The sequence below is a fragment of the Triturus cristatus genome, chromosome 7, assembly GCF_964204655.1.
Source record: "Triturus cristatus chromosome 7, aTriCri1.1, whole genome shotgun sequence".
In the NCBI taxonomy this organism is placed as follows: domain Eukaryota; kingdom Metazoa; phylum Chordata; class Amphibia; order Caudata; family Salamandridae; genus Triturus; species Triturus cristatus.
Window position 1 is genome coordinate 377,512,002 of NC_140590.1, and position 23,197 is coordinate 377,535,198.

Consider the following 23,197-nt stretch of genomic DNA (forward strand, 5'->3'; position numbering starts at 1 on the left):
TGGAGGAACTGTGTCACCTTGAATATGTATGAAACATAGATGTTGCATGAAACACCATTAACATTGTCTCTCTCTCACACACATGGCAATGTCGTCGATCTCCCCCCAACACTGGGGGGGAAGAATCACAGTCCCAAGCTCCGCGTGAAGACGATCCCACCGGCAGCGACGACTCTCACCACTCCGTGGATGACCCCGACCAACCTGGACCCTCTGGTGCCCAAGCCCCTGCAGCACCTGCGTCAGGTACATCTGTGCCAACCACCACCCCCATTCCTGCCACATCCCAGGACACACCCAGGAGCCCTGCTCACACTGAACAACAGAGCCAGTCTGACCAGGAGGGACAAGGTTCTCCGGAGACCCAGGAGGAGGCAGGCAACCCTGCAAATGCCATCCCTCAGGGGTCCCGTAGACCCGATGTGCCCACAAGGGCAGGCCAGGCTCAAGTGGGCAGGGGTGGTGGGAGTGGAGGCAGGCGGAGGAGCGAACCTGGACAGCCAGCTCAGGACACCGGTATATCACACATACGCAACATCATGGACACATACCGGCGTGAAACCAGAGGCATCAACCAGGTCGTGTCGAGACTCTCAGAGATGCAGGGGACCCTCGATGAGATTAAGAACCTGCAGGTCGAGCATCATGCCAGTCATCAACAACACCAAGGACGGATGGAGGCAAGACTGGCTGAGCTCCTGGCGGTGCACAGGGACATGAGCCAATCACTCCGTCAGATCGCCCAAAGCATGGGCAACCCTCCCTGTGCCACCAGGCGTAGACCAGCACCAGACACAGGGAGGGAGGAGGAGGATTCGTCTGACGGAGCGTCCCAAACATTGTCAAGGCCTGCATCTGAGGATCCCCGGAGGAAGGTGGGTCGTCCACGGAAAAGACCGTGAGAGTCAGCGGACCATCCACATCTCCCAGGTCACCTGGCCTGGCACCTGGCCCTCTGGCGCAACAGCAGCACCTCATCCAATGACATTCTCTGCCACATGGACTTGCTGGTCACAGTCTGACCAATGATGACCAACACTGTGCCCTGGACTCTGATGACTTCCAATGCCAAGGATACCATCTCCCCCTGTGAACTTTGGATTCTATTCCCCCGGTAGAGCACCTAATTCCCTCTACCAAAACACGTACCCCACTGCAAATAAATATATTACTTTGGTCATGAGACGTTCCAGTCATTTTGCATTATTCAACAACATATGTGTGTGGAAATGTCAAACTATGCCTGAGTGTTGAACTAACTCCAGCCATCCATACCCTGGGATCAGAGTCTGGTACAGGACACACATGGGTCACAAGGTATCATTCAATGTAGGCATGGAGCACAACACTCACCTGTGATGGCCTCTGGCTGCTGAGGGGGGGCTTGCTAAACTGTGCGGACAGACCTATTTGGGAGATTATCATCAAGGCGTAGAGGTCATGGCTCATGTGGAGGTTCCCGGGGAGGGAGTCCCAGGTATGTGTGGCCAGGTGGGAGAACAATGTCCCGTATGCTGGAGTACGGTGGATGTGAAGAACGGTGGCCAGGGCAAGGTTGGATGCACGGAGATGGCCCAACGGGATCTAGGATGACAGACGTACAAGGTTGGTTTGGGGTCGGGGTTGTGGACTGCCTCATGAGTGTGGGTGGGGAGTGTGGAGGTCATCCTGCAGCAGACAGTGATCCATTGCAGCTATCTATGGTGGACGGTGAGGTGGCTGTGGCGCAGGGTGTTGAAGCTGAGGTGTGCAGATGCACCCTGGATGTGGACAAGTTTCCTGGGAGTTTGGATGTACTTGCTCTGTAGAGGGCAGGGCAGTATTTGACACGGATGTTGTCATGGACCTGGGGGATGGCCTGTCTTTTCTTAGAGTGGATCTATCTGTGGATCATGTGCATAATGCAGAGGGCGTTGGAGCATGAGGTACAGATGCTGTGGACTAGCATGGCAAATGTGAGCGAGCCAAACATGAGGCACACCATCTTGTGTGTGTGGCCACTGGGTGCTTGTGCAGGGCTCTTGCGGGTGGGACACAAGCACTTAACCCAGCTGGAAGGGGACAATTCTCAGATGATCACCTCAGTCCTGTACAAGTCCAGCCTCAGGTGGCTTGTGTTCAGCCATTCATCAATGGATCTCATGCATACTTGAATGATGGAACTGTCAATGTCTGTGTCTTTGTTGGGGGTGAGGAGCACCTGGCTGTCAATGGCATACGAGCTGATGATGAGGTGCTGTGCGCATGTGATGGTGGAGAGGGGGGTCCTGGACACTCTGTAGATTGACATGCAGAGAGATGATACCTGTGCCATGTCCCAGACAATTACACCATACTACATTCTGAAGCCTTGAGTCCCACTCCCATGCCTTTGCTGGGCTACAGAGCCGGTGGGGAGTATTATGGACGTGACCTGGTTGGTGTGACAGGGCCTGGAAGGCGGGGCAGCGCAGTGTAGGCAGTTGGAGTTGCACACTCAGCATGCAAAGGTGTCGTGTGTGTGCCCAGGGTATGTCTGACAGCAGGCGTTAGATGTGCGGATGGACATAGCTCGGAGTGTGGCTGCCACATCAGACTGTAGTGTGATGTGGGTTATGCAAGGACAGGATGTTGGTGCAATGTGCACCTTGCATGTGCTGATGGTCCAGCCTTTGGCACCGCGTGGCGGCAACAGTGGCATAGACAAGCTGAGGACAGCCAAATGAATGGGTGGAGGGAGGAAGTGAGGAGCATCTTGGAGGCGTGTGTGTTGCCAAATCTGGATACTCTGTGGGCCCTTGCTGCAGGGGCCGCAGCAGCAGGCGGCATCTCCTTGCCAAATGCCAGAATTTGCACACAAAGACTATGATGTCAGAAGGACAACTGCAACAGGCGCGTGTGTAAAGTAAGGAGTGTCCAGTGTCACATGGCACACCCAGAGACAATGCATGCACAATCACCAAAGAAGCATGACACCGGATCAGGAAACTGAAGGCCGACCTGCGCACAGGAGACACACCCTCAACAGGTGTTGATGGCCCATTGTGTGGACCAACATGCCAAAAAACATACACGACCATGTACTTCATGCCCAATAGGGAGCCTAATCCATGAGCAACTGCATGCATGTTGGTAAACTACACATGGACTCCTATGCATAATCTTCCCCAACTATGCCAGATATGCCGCATGCAAAGTGGCATGAGACCTGCATTGACAGAGATGAGGCACCTTGGAGTGTGACGGACACCTTTATTACTCAGCCTCACACTAAGGGAAATGCATCAATTGGAACAGACTCACAGGTCATTTGGCTGACCATGTGTGACCTACACTGGACACCCCCTTCAACACACAGATGTGGTAAATCCTACTGAGCTGGCACACAAGTGAAGGGGTTGAGCCTAACACCCCTTGCTGCACACGGAGAGTCTGCAATTCCCCATTGAGCCTCATATGGGAATGTCCCACACTATGTCCACCATTAGCATCCCGTATGTTCCTGAGGGACGTTATACACACATTGATGCCTTCATCAGAATCCACAAACCATTACAGATGACTGTCAGGAAGGGTGACTATCAATTCATGGGAGCCATGCAACACGTCATGTGCCCCATGGTGAGTCGACATGTATGCATGGTAACACAACATGCACGGGAGCAGTCCCCACATATCACAAACACGTACCACCCACAAAATGCCTTGCTGCACTCCTTACCCAAAATGACTTTTCACCATGTCTGTGCATGTAACTCTGATCCAGCACACGTTGCAATACTCATGAGGAATAGCAGGAGGGCAATGATGACATGAGCAGACGACAGCCGCAAGAACCTGGGGAGGACAGACACACAACAAGTCAGCGAAGAGCTAGTAATCCGCAGACATGTACATGTACTCTACAGGAATGATGTTGTCACCATGCTCTTACGAAATTTAGTGTCCCAGCTAAAATGTGTGGAATGACATCATCACTTGAATGACACATCAGAACACACCTCCAAGTCACTTAGCAAACAGTCAGCTGGACACACACATTGCAACACATGCCACACAAGGCTCAAAGCGTGCACACTCAGACACAGGGACTCACCATTATGAGAAGAAATTGCGGATAAGCTGACTCCGGATGTCCTCATCCTCATCCTCATCCTCACTTGCCCTGTGCCCAAGCCCTTCATCCTCCACGGGTGGATGATCCTTCTCATCCGGATCAAGGATGAGTGGCACGGCCTTCTCCACTGCCATTTTGTGCAGCATGCAGCACACAATGAAGATTTTGCAGACCTTCACCGGGGCATATGGAAGGGCGCCGCCGGTCTTGTGGAGGCACCGGAATCTGCTCTTCAGGATTCCAAACGTCCTCTCAATCACGCGCCTCGTCTGCCCATGGGTGTCGTTGTACCGGTGTTCTGTGGCTGTTCTGGGGTTGCGGAGAGGCGTCATCAGCCATGGCATGTTGGGATAGCCAGAGTCCCCTACATGGAAACATCATGTGAAGAAGTGGGTGAGGAGATGGCGTAAGATACAAAGATAGCGCAAAACACAGGACTAACAGAGTATACCCACCAACAAGACATGCTCGTTCCGCGTGCAGCTGCAGCATCATTTCTGGCACCCTGCTACACCTCATTTTGTAGGCATCGTGTGCGGACCCTGGAAAACGGGCGCAGACATGGGAAATCAGCATGTTAGCAAGACACACCACAAGGGCATTGATAGAGTGATAATGTTTGCGGTTCCGAAAGGCTACCTCCTGTGCCTGTGGTGGTACCAAAGCCACAAGTGTCCCATCAATGGCCCCAATTACGTGAGGCATCCCTCCCAGGGCATAGAACTCACCCTTGACACCTGCCAACTGCTCACGAGTGGGAAAATGGATGAATTCATCCAGGTGCACCAACATGGCTTCTAAAACATCATGCAGGACACGGCTGAACATTGTCTGGGTCATGCCACCGACATCAGCTATGGTCCATTGAAACGTACCAGTGGCAAAAAAATGTAGGGCTGCCATCACCTTCATCTTGGGGGTCAGAGCTGTAGGATACCTGTGTTGTGGTTGGAGGTGTGGTTCAAGCCGGCGGGTCAAGTCCTCTATCAACTCTTGCGAGAAGCGGTATCTGCGTATGCAGTCATGTTCACGCATGGCATCCAGGTCTGGCATTCGTCTGGGGAGAGGCAGTGCCCTGCAGAGATTTGGAAGGAATAACGAAGAGTGAGTACATTACCACACCAATGTCACTGAGGAGAGCACATGTTCAACAGCTAATACACATCTGCTTAATACAGAGTCTGGTCTGTGCAATACATCCAGGACACGTAGGCCAGCCAGGTGACACTCCTAACGAAGAGCCAGCCACAATAGTTGCATGGCAATGTTGACGTGACATGCCATTAAAATACCTGTGTGCCAGTGTAAGTGACCAGCCAGACACATTACATGAGTGACAGACATCCACATATCAGCATTTGAAGGATGTTATCTCATACAGACAGCTGGCGGGAGTCTAGACACACAGGTCACATGTCATATGAAAAAGGACAGATAACACACATTTCCATGAAGGGGTACATGTCAAAAACGGATGACACAGACATTGAGACAACGCAGATATTGCCTCATATCAGGAAGTCATCTTCCAACCATCATGACACATGTAACGTGTGAGTCCACATGTGGCATGGTGTGCGTATATGTGTGTCATGCACATATGCACACAGACACATGTTGGATGCTGCAACAGCAGATGGAGTTGACGGAACACCAACGGCAAGCTCATGGGAACACATAACATAACATAACACGTGTATTTGTAAATCGCACGTTCACCACTACGGGTATCTTGGCGCTGAATAACAGATGTTTATTGTTACCCAACTCAGTGGTACTCATTTTATCGACCTCAGATGGATGAAAGGCTGAGTGGACCCGCCGGGATTTGAACCTGTGACCATGAGGTCGAACACAGGCCCCTGCAGCAGACGCATTAGTCCACTGAGCCACCAGACCCACACATGACATAGTCACATCGTGGCACGCTGGTAGTCACATGTCAGGTGTAATTATCCGTGTACCTGGCATCAGGGGACAGTTGCGGGTGTTGGTGACTGTGCCATACTAGTGATGCAGTGCTTGACACGTGTGTCCTACATGCACACATGTGCAAAGTGTGAAGGGGAAGTGTGCCACGTAGTGCCCCATCACACATGACATGTGTAAACAGCTCATCACACATCTATTGTGCCACAACATGATGAGACATGTGCCACATCGCCCTGAAGAAGGTGGTACTCCTGAGTTGGAGTTGTCTCACCGAAACGCGCGTCGGCGTTTGTTTAGTTGGGCCCTCTCTATTCCCACTGATTATGCACTCTAGATGAGTGTTTTTCAACATCTATCTTGAATAATCATCATAATATTGTGGGACTATTGGTGTTACTGCTTTTAGTTGGGTCTTTAAGAATTTTTTTGATCGGGTGTTGGATGAGTTATGCAATGTTGTATGAATGTGGACTGTCTGAATTTGAGTGTCTGTAGCTTTGATAAAAAAAAAACATTCCCTCACATTTTCCCCTGTACTTGGGAACCTGTTTTCTGTTGTATTTTGTACTGTGTTATATTTTGTTCTTGCACAAAACTCAGATATCTATTGTGTGTGTTTAACATCTTTATCCATTCATACATTTTACAATAATGTACGTTGTTCTTTGTCTATTGTGACCATCTTTGTATAAAAAAATCAACAAATTATATTTTTGTATTATAAAAAGTGACACTTACAAATGAAATAAACTAAAAAGTTGCACTATCTGTTGGTGTTTCCACGTGCTTGTATGCCATATCTCTTTAACCTGATTTGGGTGTCATTCCCTGTTTGTTTTCTATATATGATACATTGTACATCTTTAAATTGTAAGGGTAGAGGTTTCTCTGTTTTTGCTTATGTGCCACATCACTGCCTGACACACCTAGGCCCTGCACATGAAGGACTGCACTGACAATGACTTGATGTCCAGCCTTGTGCGAGTCTCACACCTCCATTCCTTTCGTGTGTGCCTCCTATCACCAGTGTAAGCTGTGAAACGCAGCACACACGCTCTGAGGACGTGTGTACGGGCCGTACTCACGCGTGAGTACGTGCCGTACACGCGTGAGTACGTGCCTATCACTATAGTTGGGGTACCGTAGGCCCTAGTGATACGGCACGTACTCACGCGTGTACGGCCCGTACACGCGTGAGTACGCGCCTATCACTAATCTTGGGGTACCGTAGGCCCTAGTGATACGGCACGTACACACGCGTGTACGGCCCGTACAAGCGTGAGTACGTGCCTATCACTAGAGTTGGGGTACCGTAGGCCCTAGTAATACGGCACGTACTCACGCATGTACAGCCCGTACACGCGTGAGTACGTGCCTATCACTATAGTTGGGGTAACGTAGGCCCTAGTGATACGGCACGTACTCCCGCGTGTACGGCCCGTACACGCGTGAGTATGTGCCTATCACTAGAGTTGGGGTACCGTAGGCCCTAGTGATACGGCACGTACTCATGCGTGTACGGACCGTACACGCGTGTGTACGTGCCTATCACTATAGTTGGGGTACCGTAGGTCCGAGTGATACGGCACATACTCACGCGTGAGTACGTGCCGTACACGCGTGAGTACGTGCCTATCACTATACTTGGGGTACCGTAGGCCCTAGTGATACGGCACGTACTCACACGTGTACGGCCCGTACACGTGTGAGTACGTGCCTATCACTATACTTGGGGTACCGTAGGCCCTAGTGATATGGCACATACTCACGCGTGTACGGCCCGTACACGCGTGTGTACGTGCCTATCACTAGAGTTGGGGTACCGTAGGCCCTAGTCATACGGCACGTACTCACGCGTGTACAGCCCGTACACGCGTGAGTACATGCCTATCACTATAGTTGGGGTACCGTAGGCCCTAGTGATACGACACGTACTCACGCGTGTATGGCCCGTACATGCGTGAGTACGTGCCTATCACTAGAGTTGGGGTACCATAGGCCCTAGTGATACGGCACGTACTCATGCGTGTACGGCCCGTACACGTGTGAGTACGTGCCTATCACTATAGTTGGGGTACCGTAGGTCCGAGTGATACGGCACGTACTCACGCGTGTACGGTCCGTACACGCGTGAGTACGTGCCTATCACTATAGTTGGGGGTACCGTAGGCCCTAGTGATACGGCACATACTCACGCGTGTACGGCCCGTACACGCGTGAGTACGTGCCTATCACTATAGTTGGGGTACCGTAGGTCCGAGTGATACGGCACGTACTCACGCATGTACGGCCCGTACACGTGTGAGTACGTGCCTATCACTATAGTTGGGGGTACCGTAGGCCCTAGTGATACGGCACGTACTCACGCATGTACGGCCCGTACACGCGTGAGTACGGCCCGTATCACTGTAGTGATGGTGCCCTAGGGGTACATGTGAAACGCGCCGTACCTGTGTGGGGATTTCAGAATTACAATGGGGACACATCAGGGACAAGTATTAGGGCCTAAATGCCTGCTGGTTGTCATGGATACTGAGTTTCAAGTTCAAAATTTAACATCATGTGGTCTGGAAAAAGCAGTTGGCCAAATTATACATTGTTGCAAAGTGGTTGTTGACTTGACATGATGCTGCAAATTCGAAAGATGCTAAGGCTGTCACTGGTGTATGTTTAAAGGGATTGGAGGAAACGTAGGATGCAAATGAGTCAGACCAATCACTCTGTACTCCTGTAAATGAAATAGGCCAGCAAGGCAGATATAAGGCAAGCAGAACCCATGGGAGGGCACTTGCCTGCACAACATGTCAGTCGATACCACTGCTGCTGTATTGTCTCCCTCTGGCACCATGTCAAGGACTGTGGAGAGGGCCCAGCCTTTCACCCAGGAGGAGAACGAGGCCCTGCTGGATGTGATCCTCCCACGGTACCCCATGCTGTATGGTCGACCAGGGGAGCAGGTGAGTGCTGACTCCACTACCTTTGCCTGTGCACCTTTTTTGTGTCTGTCACTTCTGGCATTGAGTCCAGGTGTGACAGACATGCAATGTTGGTTGGAGTGGGTCCCAGGGGGGGGGTGGATGGCTTATGTATCTCATGCAGGGCTTGATGTAGTTCATGTGTGCACTCCTCACTTGCATTGTGCTTACTGTGACATTCACTGCATAGTGCATGGCACATTCAGCCAGCCTAATCCTCTTGGGCATTCTTGTTCTATTGTCCTGCGGTGATTCAGTGGTCACCCCGGTGTGACAGGTGACAGCACCCACAGATGTGTGTGAGAGTGGAGCTGTGGTGAGAGTGGTGAGAGTGTCCAAATGATGTGTACGCCCCCTGGACATTGATGTGTGTGAATGTTTCTTGTCATGTGGGTGAGTGTCTATGTGGAGTGTTGAACCACAGCTGCATGGAGGAGGCAACTGCTCAATCCATCTGATGTGAGAAGTAAGCCGTGCTGTGTGTCTGACTTGCTGAGCTAGCCCCACACCTGTGACCCCCTCCTGGCAAGTGGCACATGTGCAGAGTGAGGTTTGCATCCGCTGTTGCCAATGGCAGGTGATTGATGTGTGCCTGTGTGTGTCTGTGTACTCTGCTGAGGTTTCGTCAGTGGCCTGGGGCATGTGACTGCTTTGCGGTGCTGTCCATCAGCCTTGTGTTGCTTGGGATGCACAGTGTGTGCCATGATCAGGGATTGTTTCGCACCCCTCATGCCACCTGTGTACTTACTATGCCATGTAGTGCATTGGTGCGTCCCCAGTGGAAAAAGTCCCTATGGCTAAGGTGCTATTACTTGCCAGCATACTATGCCCTGTTCAACAAATCAAAGATGTTCAAATGTGTGTCTCTGTGACATGGTGCAGGTGTAGTGATGTTGTCCCACTTTGTCATCCACACAGGTAACCGCCTACCACAAGGGAAAGATGCCGTCATGGCCGTGCAATCGGTGGAGGGTCGTAGTCGGTGCCTGTCACAAGTGAGGAAGAGATGGCAGGACATCCGGTGCTGGACCCGAAGGATCGCCCGGGTCATGCTGAAGGAGGAGGCTCTTCGCAAGCATGTTGGGCGCCGGCGCATGACCCACCAGATGAAGCGTGTCCTAGCGGTGGCCTTCCCTGACCTGGATAGGCGGATACAGGAGTTACAGCAGCAGGAAGGGGGTAGGTACATGTGTGTTTGTTGTGTGCCGTCAGCTTTTGTAGCTGCTCAGTCGCCTGGATACACTGCCAGGCTATATATGTGCAGTGCATATCGTGTTCCCCCAAGTCAACCTGTGCTGTTCTTCCTCCCTTCCCCTCCTTGACATGTGTTACCTGGTCTGTGTGTTATCACTATTGCACATGGTCATCTAGGCTGCCAGTTTATCAAGGTGCACACTGCTTTCAGCATCATGTGTGAGGGTGGTCTGCCTGTGCCCTGTCCTGTTCAGTCATTTAGGGGTGCATAATTGTTGGCACTGATGCTGAGTCTCAACATAGGAGTGTGAGGGTTCAAATGAAAAGACTTGCAGCATGCATTACCAATGTTGTGGCCTCAGACATGATGTGCATGAGTGGGATATATGCATAGTGCCGGGACGGTTGCTCCTGTTACAGTCAGCTCCTTCCAGGACCATGGAGCAGTGTGCCCACTACAGTCCCCTGACACAGCCTGCCCTCCTACTCATGTGGGTCATCCAACACTGTGCACATTCACTGTGGGTTCAGCATGGCTCTGCATCTGTGGCATTGTTCCCTGACCTAGGTAGTATTTTTCACATGTGTGATACATTTGTCCACTGGACAGGGATACACCAGTTTGCTTGTGCATACTCACACTGGGCAGTGCCTGTGTGGCTATTCACAACAATCTGTTGATGTTTGTTTGTGACCAATACGTTTTGGCAGCCCTACAAGGTGATGTCGTGTTAATGAAGCTAGTTTTCAAGCACAGTTATTGTAACCCTGAATAAGAGGTGTCACTTCTTGATCGGTATCAGTCACATTGACTCAGGTATGGGTGGGTGTGTGTGGGAGGGGCGTACATGTTCAACTCTGATATTTCATTGCCTGTTCTGACTTGTGTGTACAGAAAGTCATCGTGCAGTGCCCCCGTGATGTTGGCCAGTGCTTAATGTTCGTGCTTCGTAGCCTGTGTCAGTTTTTGACAATCATGTATCCTGCTTGTACATTTTTGGCACCTGTGTGTGGTTCAGATGCTACACAGTTGTGACTTTGTGTGCTGACATCTGTGGGTACATTCTGGCTTGCCATGAGGGGGAACCCACAGTACAGCTAGGCTTTTTTGCTAAACAATTGCAGGCCCATTAGCTTATGCATTGTCCTGGGTGTGGACATGTGTGCCACTCCAGATGACAGTCAGTAGGTCATATGTGTAGCCAACTGTGTGATCAGGTGACGGATAGCCATGTGACAAATGACATTATTCAAGTAGTTACTCAGAGAAAATGTCCATTGGCACTCACTACACCTGTCAACATGTCTCAATGTTTCATATGCTTGACCTTGTTGTTTTGTTGTGAAGGACAATGATGTGCCTGCATGACAGATGTCTCCCAAGGAAGTGCACAAGACACCACCTTTACACTTTCCAGGGACACGCTGGCACATTTTAAAGTAAGGCACAGTTTGAACAAAACTTGTTTGGAGTTCATACATATCCCAGACACTCGCTTCTCATGATCTTGTGATTTCAAGTTATTTGCTGTTGTGGACTAATTTTCATTGTTTCCAAGTGGCATGGTAGGTCAACCAACTGGGGAGTGCAGGGCTTACATATGTGGGGAGTATTCTAGATGTTACTCATGATGCCTTTCCTGATATGCACTGTTGCCTATTTTGTTTGGACTCATGTGTCAGATGTATACAGGTGACTGATTTTTTCATGTCTCTTCACCTTGCCCACAGCATCATCGGAGGACACCGAGGGAGACACTGGCATGGACGTGGAGTAGGGATCGCGCAGTAGTGCCACCACTGCTGAGGAGTCGGTGGAATCTAGTGGCAGAGAGGGCGAGGGGAGTGAGGCGGAGGACCTGCCCAGTACCACCACTGACTACGAGGCAGACGGGTCCGAGGTTGAGCTCCCAGAGGGGGCGGAGGCTGCTCCCACAGCTGAAAGCAGCAGTACATCTCTCGCCGCCCCCTCCATTCCCATCACCGCCCTCCCACTTGCTCGGGTCCCTTCTGTCCGTGCTAGGCCACACCGTGTCTCCTTCGTGCCAGGCACCGCACCCCCTGCCCCTGTCCCCCCTGCTGCCCTCACTGCCGAGTCTGTGGACATTCACCAGCAGTTGCAAGTTGGGCAGACATCGATCCTGACTGTCCTCCATGGCCACACCAGACTGCTGACCCAGATGGTGTCGTACATGGAGGGCATGTCATCAGCGATGTCTGACCAACGGATGTTGCTGAGGTCCCTGGACTCGTCACTGATGGCAGTAGTGAGTCACCTGCAGCGCTGCCTCCCCCCCCCTACCCCTGCCCCATCCACAAGTCCCAAACCCATGCCTGTCCCAAGCACACCAAGACATCCACACACACGCACCCCACCAGACACAAGCAGCACACCACCACGTAAGGGCAAGCGCACACCTCCTGACACGCACACTCAGGGGGAAGCAGGCACACCCACTGGGTCTGGGGCACACAGGCAGGCACGCAGCCACAGTCCTCGTCCACATGACTCACTCCCCAGTCCCTCCGATGTCACTGCCCTTGGCTCCCCTGCCCCAGATTCGGAGAAGGAGGCTTACTTTGCTGGGCTGGGCCTCAGCCCCACTAGTTCACCTGGCCGGAAACAGTCAAGGCACTCCACGGGTAGGGGAGTTAAGTCCCCCAGCCTGTCCACCACCTCCCCCAGTAGCGCTGCATCCACCACACCTACCCTTCCCCCTCCTGTCCCTGCGGTGCCTGGTCCTTCCCCACATGATGCCCCCCCCCCAATCGACGACACAGAGTCTTCTGATGTGCAGGCAAGCTAGGGGAGACGCATGGCCATGTGTCCCCCCCCCCCCCCCCAAGGACTGATGATATGGACTGGCCATTGGCCTTTGTGAATAGTCTCGTTTACACGTTATTATTTTCATGCTGAATAAAGCATTTTCTATTTTCGTTAGAAAAGTCTTGCATTTCAGGTATTGATGCTGATGCTACAGGAGTTGGGGTTTGGGCATGTGTTATGTTTCAGGGAAATGTTGTAGTCTGCTGCTCATGGGGTGGAACCTGGTATCTGCGTGCCATCACAAGGTCTCTGCAAAGATTCTTTGTCGAATATGCTCTTTGTGTTTGGAGACATTGTCCCAAGGAGTGTTCCTTCCTCTGTGGCACCTGACATCTTCCCTGCAGAGAGTTGCACAATTGTTGTGTTGCCCTGTGTCTACATTTCCTTTGTTGGTGATGGATCCCTTCAACTCTGGCCTTGCCTGCTCAGCAATGTCTCCGGCTGCATCGTCTGTGCCATCCTTGGTACTCACTGTACTTGTGTATAGAGTATTTTGTCATGCCTTCATGGAGAAATTGTCCCTTTTCCGCACAATGCATGTGTGTAATCCCAGCCTAGCACACATATGGTACTAGTTCTGCTGGGTATTTGAACACCTGACTCACAATTGTGGGCATTGTATCTGTGGGAACTCCACCCTATTCCTTCCATGACAGACAACATCTTGGTGGCTGGCCCAGCACCTGAACATTCCTATCAGTCCTGGGATGTGCGTGACAGTGTGTGTTCTCTTTGGCTCTCTTAGTTTAGTAGGCAGTGACATGACTATACATTCTTGTGGCATGATCTCAGTGTGTGTATTGTGCTGCATCTGCCAGGGGTGGTTATGCATGTTTTATTTGTCCTCACACCCACATGTGGTGTGTCATGCAGTGGGGGAAAGACATCCATCCTCCTGGGAGTGGGACACTGCTGTCAGTGATGTGTTGTTATGGCACTATCATCATTGTCCAAAGTTAGGGATGCGTACATACACCCATGGAGTTGTGGTCATCTGATAATGATGTACACCCCCCATGTCTCTGTGCACTGCTGGGAGTCCTCTCCACCCACTCATATATGTCTGTCCACTGCTGGGAGTCCTCTGCACCCACCCCCATGTCTCTGTCCACTGCTGGTATTCCTCTGCACCCACCCCCATGTCTCTGTCCACTGCTGGGATTCCTCTGCACCCACCCCCCATGTCTCTGTCCACTGCTGGGAGTCCTCAGCACCCACCCCCATGTCTCTGTCCACTGGTGGGAGTCCTCTGCACCCACCCCCATGTCTGTGTCCACTGCTGGGATTCCTCTGCACCCACCCCCATGTCTCTGTCCACTGCTGGGATTCCTCTGCACCCACCCCCATGTCTCTGTCCACTGCTGGGAGTCCTCTGCACCCACCCCCATGTCTCTGTCCACTGTTAGGAGTCCTCTGCACCCACCCCATGTCTCTGTACACTGCTGGGAGTCCTCTGCACCCACCCCCATGTCTCTGTCCACTGTTGGGTGTCCTCTGCACCCACCCCCATGTCTGTGTCCACTGCTGGGAGTGATGGGCACCCACCCCTCACATGTCCCTGTCCACTGCTGGTATTCCTCTGCACCCACCCCCATGTCTGTGTCCACTGCTGGTATTCCTCTGCACCCACCCCCATGTCTCTGTCCACTGCTGGGAGTCCTCTGCACCCACCCCCATGTCTCTGTCCACTGTTGGGAGTCCTCTGCACCCACCCCCATGTCTGTGTCCACTGCTGGTATTCCTCTGCACCCACCTCCATGTCTCTGTCCACTGCTGGGAGTGATGGGCACCCACCCCTCACATGTCTTTGTCAACTGCTGGTATTCCTCTGCACCCACCCCCATGTCTCTGTCCACTGCTGGGAGTCCTCTGCACCCACCCCCATGTCTCTGTCCACTGCTGGGAGTCCTCTGCACCCACCCCCATGTCTCTGTCCACTGCTAGTGTTGGTATGCACCCACCCCCATGTCTCTGTCCACTGCTAGTGTTGATATGCACCCACCCCCATGTCTCTGTCCACTGTTGGGAGTGATGGGCACCCACCCTCACATGTCTGTGTCCACTGCTGGTATTCCTATGCACCCACCCCCATGTCTCTGTCCACTGCTGGGAGTCCTCTGCACCCACCCCCATGTCCCAGTCCACTGCTGGTATTCCTCTGCACCCACCCACCCACGTGTGCCCTTGCTGTAGTACACTGCTGTCCTGGGCATACACCACCCCCAATTTACAGCTGATGTGCTGCACCAAGCCGTACACCTACATCCGTGTCGTGTGTACGCCTTGTATCCATCATGTAATGGGGCTGTAGGGGTATGGGTGGTACGGCCCGTACCCATGCTCTGGGGGCGTGGGTATGGGCCGTACCACGCATACCCCTACGTCACCGCCACAATGGTGGTACGGCCCGTACCCACGCTCTGGGGGGCGTGGGTACGGGCCGTACCACCATTGTGGCGGTGACGTAGGGGTACGCGTGGTACGGCCCGTACCCACGCTCTGTGGGGTGTGAGTATGGGCCGTACCACCATTGTGGCAGTGACGTAGGGGTACGCGTGGTACGGCCCGTACCCACGCTCTGGGGGCGTGGGTACGGGCCGTACCACCATAGTGGCAGTGACGTAGGGGTATGCGTGGTACGGCCCATACCCACGCTCTGGGGGGGCGTGGGTACGGGCCGTACCACCATTGTGGCGGTGACGTAGGGGTACGCGTGGTACGGCCCGTACCCACGCTCTGTGGGGTGTGAGTATGGGCCGTACCACCATTGTGGCAGTGACGTAGGGGTACGCGTGGTACGGCCCGTACCCACGCTCTGGGGGCGTGGGTACGGGCCGTACCACCATAGTGGCAGTGACGTAGGGGTATGCGTGGTACGGCCCGTACCTACGCTCTGGGGGGCGTGGGTACAGGCCGTACCACGCGTACCCCTACATCACCGCCACAATGGTGGTACGGCCCGTATCCACGCTCTGGGGGGCGTGGGTACAGGCCGTACCACCATTGTGGCGGTGACGTAGGGGTATGCATGGTACGGCCCGTACCCACGCTCTGGGGGCGTGGGTACAGGCCGTACCACCATTGTGGCGGTGACGTAGGGGTACGCGTGGTACGGCCCGTACCCATGCTCTGGGGGCGTGGGTATGGGCCGTACCACCATAGTGGCGGTGAAGTAGGGGTATGCGTGGTACGGCCCGTACCCACGCTCTGGGGGGCGTGGGTACGGGCCGTACCACGCGTACCCCTACGTCACCGCCACAATGGTGGTACGGCCCATACCCACGCTCTGGAGGCGTGGGTACGGGCCGTACCACAATTGTAGTGGTGACGGGTACAAGTCGACGTCCACTTCCGTTGTGGAGGTAGGTAGGGATTGGTGGACACGCCCCCCCAGTGACCAGAGCCTGGTGGTCATTTCTGTGCAGGACATATGTATATTTGTAATTGGGTGGGGGTAATGTTTCCTGCCCCAGCCCCCCCACCCCCCTTTGCCCCTGGGTGTTGTTCTGACCTTCTGCGGCATCTGCGGCGGTTTCTGAACACGAGGTCGTAGGCTATGAGGGCCGGGATGACCCGTAGGTTGGGGTCCATCGCTGTCCGTCGCGTACCGGTGCTCCTTCTTCGCGTCGTCCTTAATTTCCCGGGAGTTTTTGGCTGCCATAAAATATGCTACGTGCGGAGTGACGTAGGCACGAATCGTACTTGCTGGTCCGTAAAACGCTGCCTTACTCCGTCCGAACGTCGCGTATGCGCCGTCCAGATTCAGATTTGTATGTAGTTTTTTTGCCGGTCGGTCTTTTGTACGACTCGTACAGAAATGGTATTTCTGTGCGAATCGTACTTGCGAGTTTGTAAGGTGTTTTTCCCGGGTACGAGTCGGACGGAGAAAACGCTCCTTACGACCATTTGTACCCGGGTTTTACAGGTTTGGAATCGGCACCAAAATGTAAAAAACATAATTTGAAATATAATTACATATATATATATATATACCAAGAGAAATACGGGTCCTTCCGAGATCAGTCCCTTCGCCAGGTGATGCGTCGACCGGCAGAAACCCAAGCCGGTAAATGAGTATCAAAAGTTCCTTCAAATAACGATGCACACTCAGGAGTCCATTACATCCACAGGTATTTATTCCAAACAATCGATTGTTTGGAATAAATACCTGTGGATGTAATGGACTCCTGAGTGTGCATCGTTATTTGAAGGAACTTTTGATATATATATATATATATATATATATATATATATATATATATATATATATATATATATATATATATAATAAACCTATAATATCAATATAAAAAAATTAAATATGATAAGGTTAAAACATTAAAATAAATATATATTTTTTTAATAATATTTTACACTACAATAAATATAACAATACTGAATATGTTACATAGCGTAAAGGATAAAAATATTATTTCCACTCCAACAAGTGGTACAGTAGGGAAAGTGTTGGACAGCGGGTGGATAAAAATTACTATTCCCACTCCAGCAAGTGGAACAGTAGAGAAATAGTTGGATAGCGGGTGGGTAAAAATTAATATTCCCACTCCAGTGAGTGCAAAAGTAGGGAAAGTGTTGGATAGCGGGTGGGTAAAAATTACTATTCCCACTCCAGTGAGTGCAACAGTAGGGAAAGTGTTGGATAGCGGGAGGGTAAAAATTACTATTCCCACTCCAGTGAGTGCAGCAGTAGGGAAAGTGTTGGATACGGGTGGGTAAAAATTACTATTCCCGCTCCAGTGAGTGCAACAGTAGGGAAAGTGTTGGATAGCGGGTGGGTAAAAATGACTATTCCCACTCCAGTGAGTGCAACAGTAGGGAAAGTGTTGGATAGCAGGAGGGTAAAATATATAATAACATTAATTAACAAGTAATTGTTTTTCAAAATTAATTTACCTCCCACCTGTTTCCCTATAAACGTCACCTACAATATTGTAAAATGTTAATAAATTAACATAATTAATTAACAATTAATGAATTAACTAAAAACAATTAACAATAAAATTAATAACTATCAAATCTAAATTAATTCAAACAATTAATACAATAAAATTACTTTTAATAAATATAAAATATAAAATAATAAAAATTACATTAAAACTGAATTACTTCCTACCCTACTCCCCTATCAACCCTCAATCCACTCCTAAAGAAAGTACACAATTAACATATATATAAATTAGTTATTAACAATTAATATCTAAGTAATTACTAATTAATAAAAAATAACACAATTAACATAAATACCAATTAGTTATTAATTGTTAATAATCAATGTATAATTAATTAATAATAAATTAATTAGCTTAATTAACGATATACATTTTTAAATACTAAATGATTAAGTTAATAAAATAATTAATTAATTAATTATAATTAAATTACTTCCCACCCTATTCCCCTATAAACCCACAACCTGCTACAGAATTAAATTAGGCAAACAGTAATTAACATATAATTAATTAATTCTAAATAATTTCTTAAAAATATATTATAATTAAATTACTTCCCACCCTATTCTCCTACAAACCACAACCCGCTACGGAATTAAATTACACGAAAATTATTTAACATAAAATGCATTACTTTAAAAAGATTCAAACATACATTACAAAAATAATACATACTTTTAACACATATACTAACATTTAAAACATTTTAAAAAATCGATATTTTTAACAACTATATTATGACTGTCGATATTACTAACTTTGATATTATGACAAACGATATTTCCTACCTGCATTTCGATATTCTGCACCACTATATTTTTGACAGTCGATATTATGTCCATTCGATATTTTAAACTCGATATTTTGCCATATCGATATTTAAAATTCGATATTTTGACTACTCACCATTTCAGACAATATTTCTGATGGGCTTGGCATTTCAAATAGCCTTTGTCCCCGCTGAAAATAGTCCCTTATTTGTAAGTGTTTAAAAAGGTACTCTATGAAATCCCAAACTCATCTTTTAACGCAGCAAAAGATCGAAACCCCTGCCCATCATACAGTTGTCCTAATCGGTTAATGCCCTTACGCTGCCAGCCTCTTCCGATGTGGTCATGAAATATTTCAGGCAACGCTGGGTTGTCCCATAACACCGTACATTGGTGCAGCGAGGGCAGAGAATATTCCTTACGAATATCTTGCCAGATCCTAGTGATGTCTTTGACTACCTCAAATCTGACACCCTTGTAATAGTTGGGATCTGAGGTCTTAAATAGTGTGAACCCAATGGACGGCCCGCAAGCTAACTGATAAGGCAACAAAGCTGGACCAACATCGAGCCCGTTGAGCAAGCTCTGGAGCTGCCCAATTAATGCAGCCCAGTAATAAAGCTTAAAGTCTGGGAGCTTAAAGCCCCCTTGTTTATACGGTAGTTTAATAAACCTAAGGGACCTCCTGGCACATCTATACCCCTAGATGAAACTACCTATGACGCTGTCAAGGCGCTTAAAAAAGGACCAAGGGAACCGGAGGGGTATTGAGCGATATAAATATAGAAATTTAGGGAGTATATTCATTTTTGTTATGTTACACCTTCCGTATATACTGAGGGGGAGCCGATGACAACTGCGCAATTTAGCCGTGACTATTTTTAGAAGCGGCTTATAATTCAAGATAACAACATCCTCTGTTTGACTGTTAAGACAAATGCCCAGATATGCAGCCGTTTTTGTGCGCCCTTACGATATAGGCAAAGTTTCAGGTTGGAAATTTAAGATTGTCTGAGTCTTGGTTAGATTTAACTTGTAGCCGGAAAAAGAGCCGAATAGCTCAGCCTCTCGTGTAATGTCGGCTATAGCGTCAACTGGGTTAACAGAGTAGACAGCAATGTCATCTGCATACGCAGTCAGCTTAAGTTCCATACCATTGAGACACACTGGAGAGATCCCAACATTCTGCAACAAATGTCTTATAAAAGACTCGATGTAAAGGGCAAACAGTGAAGGGGTTAGTGGACAACCCTGCTGTGTGTTCCTTTGAACAGCAAAGTGGGCTAATGAAATGCCATTCAGCCTGATTGTTGCTACAGGGTTTTTATAAAGTTTCTGGACAGAGGAGATGAACCTAGAGCCGAAGCCAAATGTTGACATAGTGAGCCAGAGTGCTTCCCAGGCAACTCTGTCAAAGGCCTTTTCAGCATCAAGCATAACCATCCTAAAGTGTTTATTTAATTTGCCAGATACATCGAAGGCTGCAATAGCTGTATTGATGTGGGCCGCCGTGTCTGTACCAGGGACAAAGCCATGCTGTTGCTCAGAGACTAGCTGATGAATAAGAGGAGCCAGGCGTGAAGCCGACATTTTAGAGAAAATTTTGGCGTCGGCATTAGTCAAAGATATTGTCCTCAAGCGGTTTCCCCTTCTTAGAGATTACCACAATATTAATGACACTCCAAGAAGCAGGGGCATCACTCCCATTAGTAATGCCAGTAATCAATTTGGTAAAAACAGGTACCAGAACATCCCTAAGGGTTTTATAGAATTCAAGCAGGATAATATCCTCGCCAGACGCCTTACTTGAGGGTAAAGACTTAATTGCGTCCTCAACCTCAACTAACTCTATGGGGTTCATTACGATGGCGGGTGGACAAAGTCCGCCCGCCACTGTAACGGAAGGAGGGACAGTCAGCCAGGGGTGCGGCGGTCCCGCACCTGCAATTAGAGTGCCACTACCACCGTGTCAGTGGCATCCCCTATTCCCAGCATTGTGGCGGGCGGTGCTCACAGCACCGCCCGCCACAATGCTGGGAATGCATGTTGTGCATTTGCATGCACAACGTGGCAGGCACCGCACGATGCCTGCCACCTTGTGCATGCACATGCAGGGGGTTACCTATGGTACCCCCCATGTGCACCCCCCAATATCCCCCCGACAGTGATCTCTGCCTGGCTTTCCATGGCGGGGTCTCCGCCGCCATCGTAATGTGGTGGAGGGAATGGTAGGCGGGCGGAGATAATTGGCGGGTGGATCGCCACCGCCGTACGGGCGGTGGCGGTCCGCCCGCCAACATAATCGGCCCCTATGTCTTTTTGTAATAGTACAGACTCCAAGGGGTCGAGCCTTAGCAGGTGGCTCTAGTGCAGATACTCGAGGAGCATGTGTTTGTTACAAGAGGCTGACTTGCAGTATAGATTAGCATAAGATAGTCTAGACTGTTCGACTATATACTGTGGTCGAGTATAAGACAGACCGTCTTCTCCTTTAATAAGTTTAATGTTGGATTTAGCCTTCTGGTCAGAGATCTGAATAGCCAACAGATGACCGACCCTCTCTCTGTATTCATACTGCAAGGTTTTTATGCTTATGATAGTTAGCGGCGACTTTGTCTGTTAACCCTCTATTAAGCCTAGATCATACTTCTAGGAGCCAGCGGTATGTTGACTGCTCCGCTTGAACCTTTACTACAATTGAATTTGCGTGTGGGCATTCCAGATCTAAGTAGTCTATGCGATCCTGTTCTGCCGCCTGGGTTACCCGGCGATTCTGTGCTAAAATAAACTAAAGAGTGGCCCCTCTGACAAAAGCTTTCATACAATCCCATACCGTTGAGATAGAGGCAGTGCCCATATTGTTTCTTAAGTACTCCCCCAATGCTCTTCTAGTATCTGCCTGCTACTCTGGATTACTAAGTAAGTGTCTAGGAAATGAGAAGGCCAGAAGAGCCTCTCTGGCCCTCAGCTGCTTTTGCAAAGTTAGCATCACTGGATTGTGGTCAGATGTTATTTTAGTTCAGACCTCTATACGTGCGTTTTCTAATAGTGATCTCTTGATAAAAATCATGTGAATACGAGAGTACTGTTTATGTGGAGATGAGGAGAACGTATTCCCTGGCAACGTTGGAAACAATGTCCTCCAAGCATCATCTAGCTGATGTATACGCAGTAGTTCAAACATAGCTGCCCTGGTCCTTACCATTCTGGCCCGTATTTTACTATTAGTAGTATCTATTTTATTGTCCATGATACAGTAAAGTCCCCCATATGTATCAGATCCCTGGCCCTCCCCAGCAGTTCAGAGCTTAAATAATGGAACACGTTGGGCAGTCAAAATTGGGGCCATACACTACACAGATCGCACTCTTATGCCCTAATGTCAACAGCAGAGCTATCGCCCATCTCCCCTTAGGAGCAGCTAGTGCAGACTGTGACCGCTAAATTCCTAGATTTCAATATGGCAACCCTGTGTATAGAAACAGCCTGTGAGTTACATGTTAATATATCAGAACCCAGTTGTTTTAGCTGAAATCTATCCTTATGGGCAAGGTGAGTCTCGGTCAGGCCTAGTATGTGTGGCTTGAATACACAAAGTTCCTCCCTGATTAATCGCCGCTTTCTGGCCTGGTTCAGCCCTGCAACGTTCCAACACATAGGTTTTAGATCAGACATTGCATAGACTAAATTCAGCCATTTCCCCCCTGATTCTGTCCTCTTGCCCTTTTTGATCTGTGAGTGAACTTCTAGCTATTGAGTGGATACTTAACACCCTCCTTTCCCAACGCCCCACCCCAACCCTCCGACAAGATGGGAAAAAACTGCTATCCAGCGATACCAACCCCAAGCCTACACTACTGAACCCACCCTCCTGTACCTGTAGAAAGGAATCATCCCCTTCCCTGCTGTCACTGACTGACAGCCTGAAGAGAGCACCCTCCCCGCCCCCTCCCGAGACCCAAAGCCCCCACCATCCCCCGCATCCTCCACCAGTGTGTACAAAAAGTATCTCGAACAGAAAAAAAGACAAAAAAGAAAATGAGAGGGGTTGTAAAAAAACTCAATGCCCCCTTCGCATGCCTCGCCTTCTCTTTTGCATTCATCAATTAGATTCAGACTCCCATTTTGAAAGCGCTTGCTTGGCATCAAACTCAGTATAAAAAGTGCGGTTTTCCATCTTTGAGAATCTTGAGGCGAGCTGGTTCCTGCAAAAAGACTTGTGAGCAAACTGCCTTGAAGGGATCCATTAGCTGACGAAGCTTACAACACTTGTCCATTGTAGATTTGCACAGATCTGAGCGAACTAATATAGAGATTGTATCCAATTTAACAGGAGTGGAAGGACAGGCTTTAACGTCGATTGCTTGGCGGAGCACAAAACTGCCCAGAAATACCAGTATTGGGAGTGGATGATATGACTTGGCTTGGTTCCC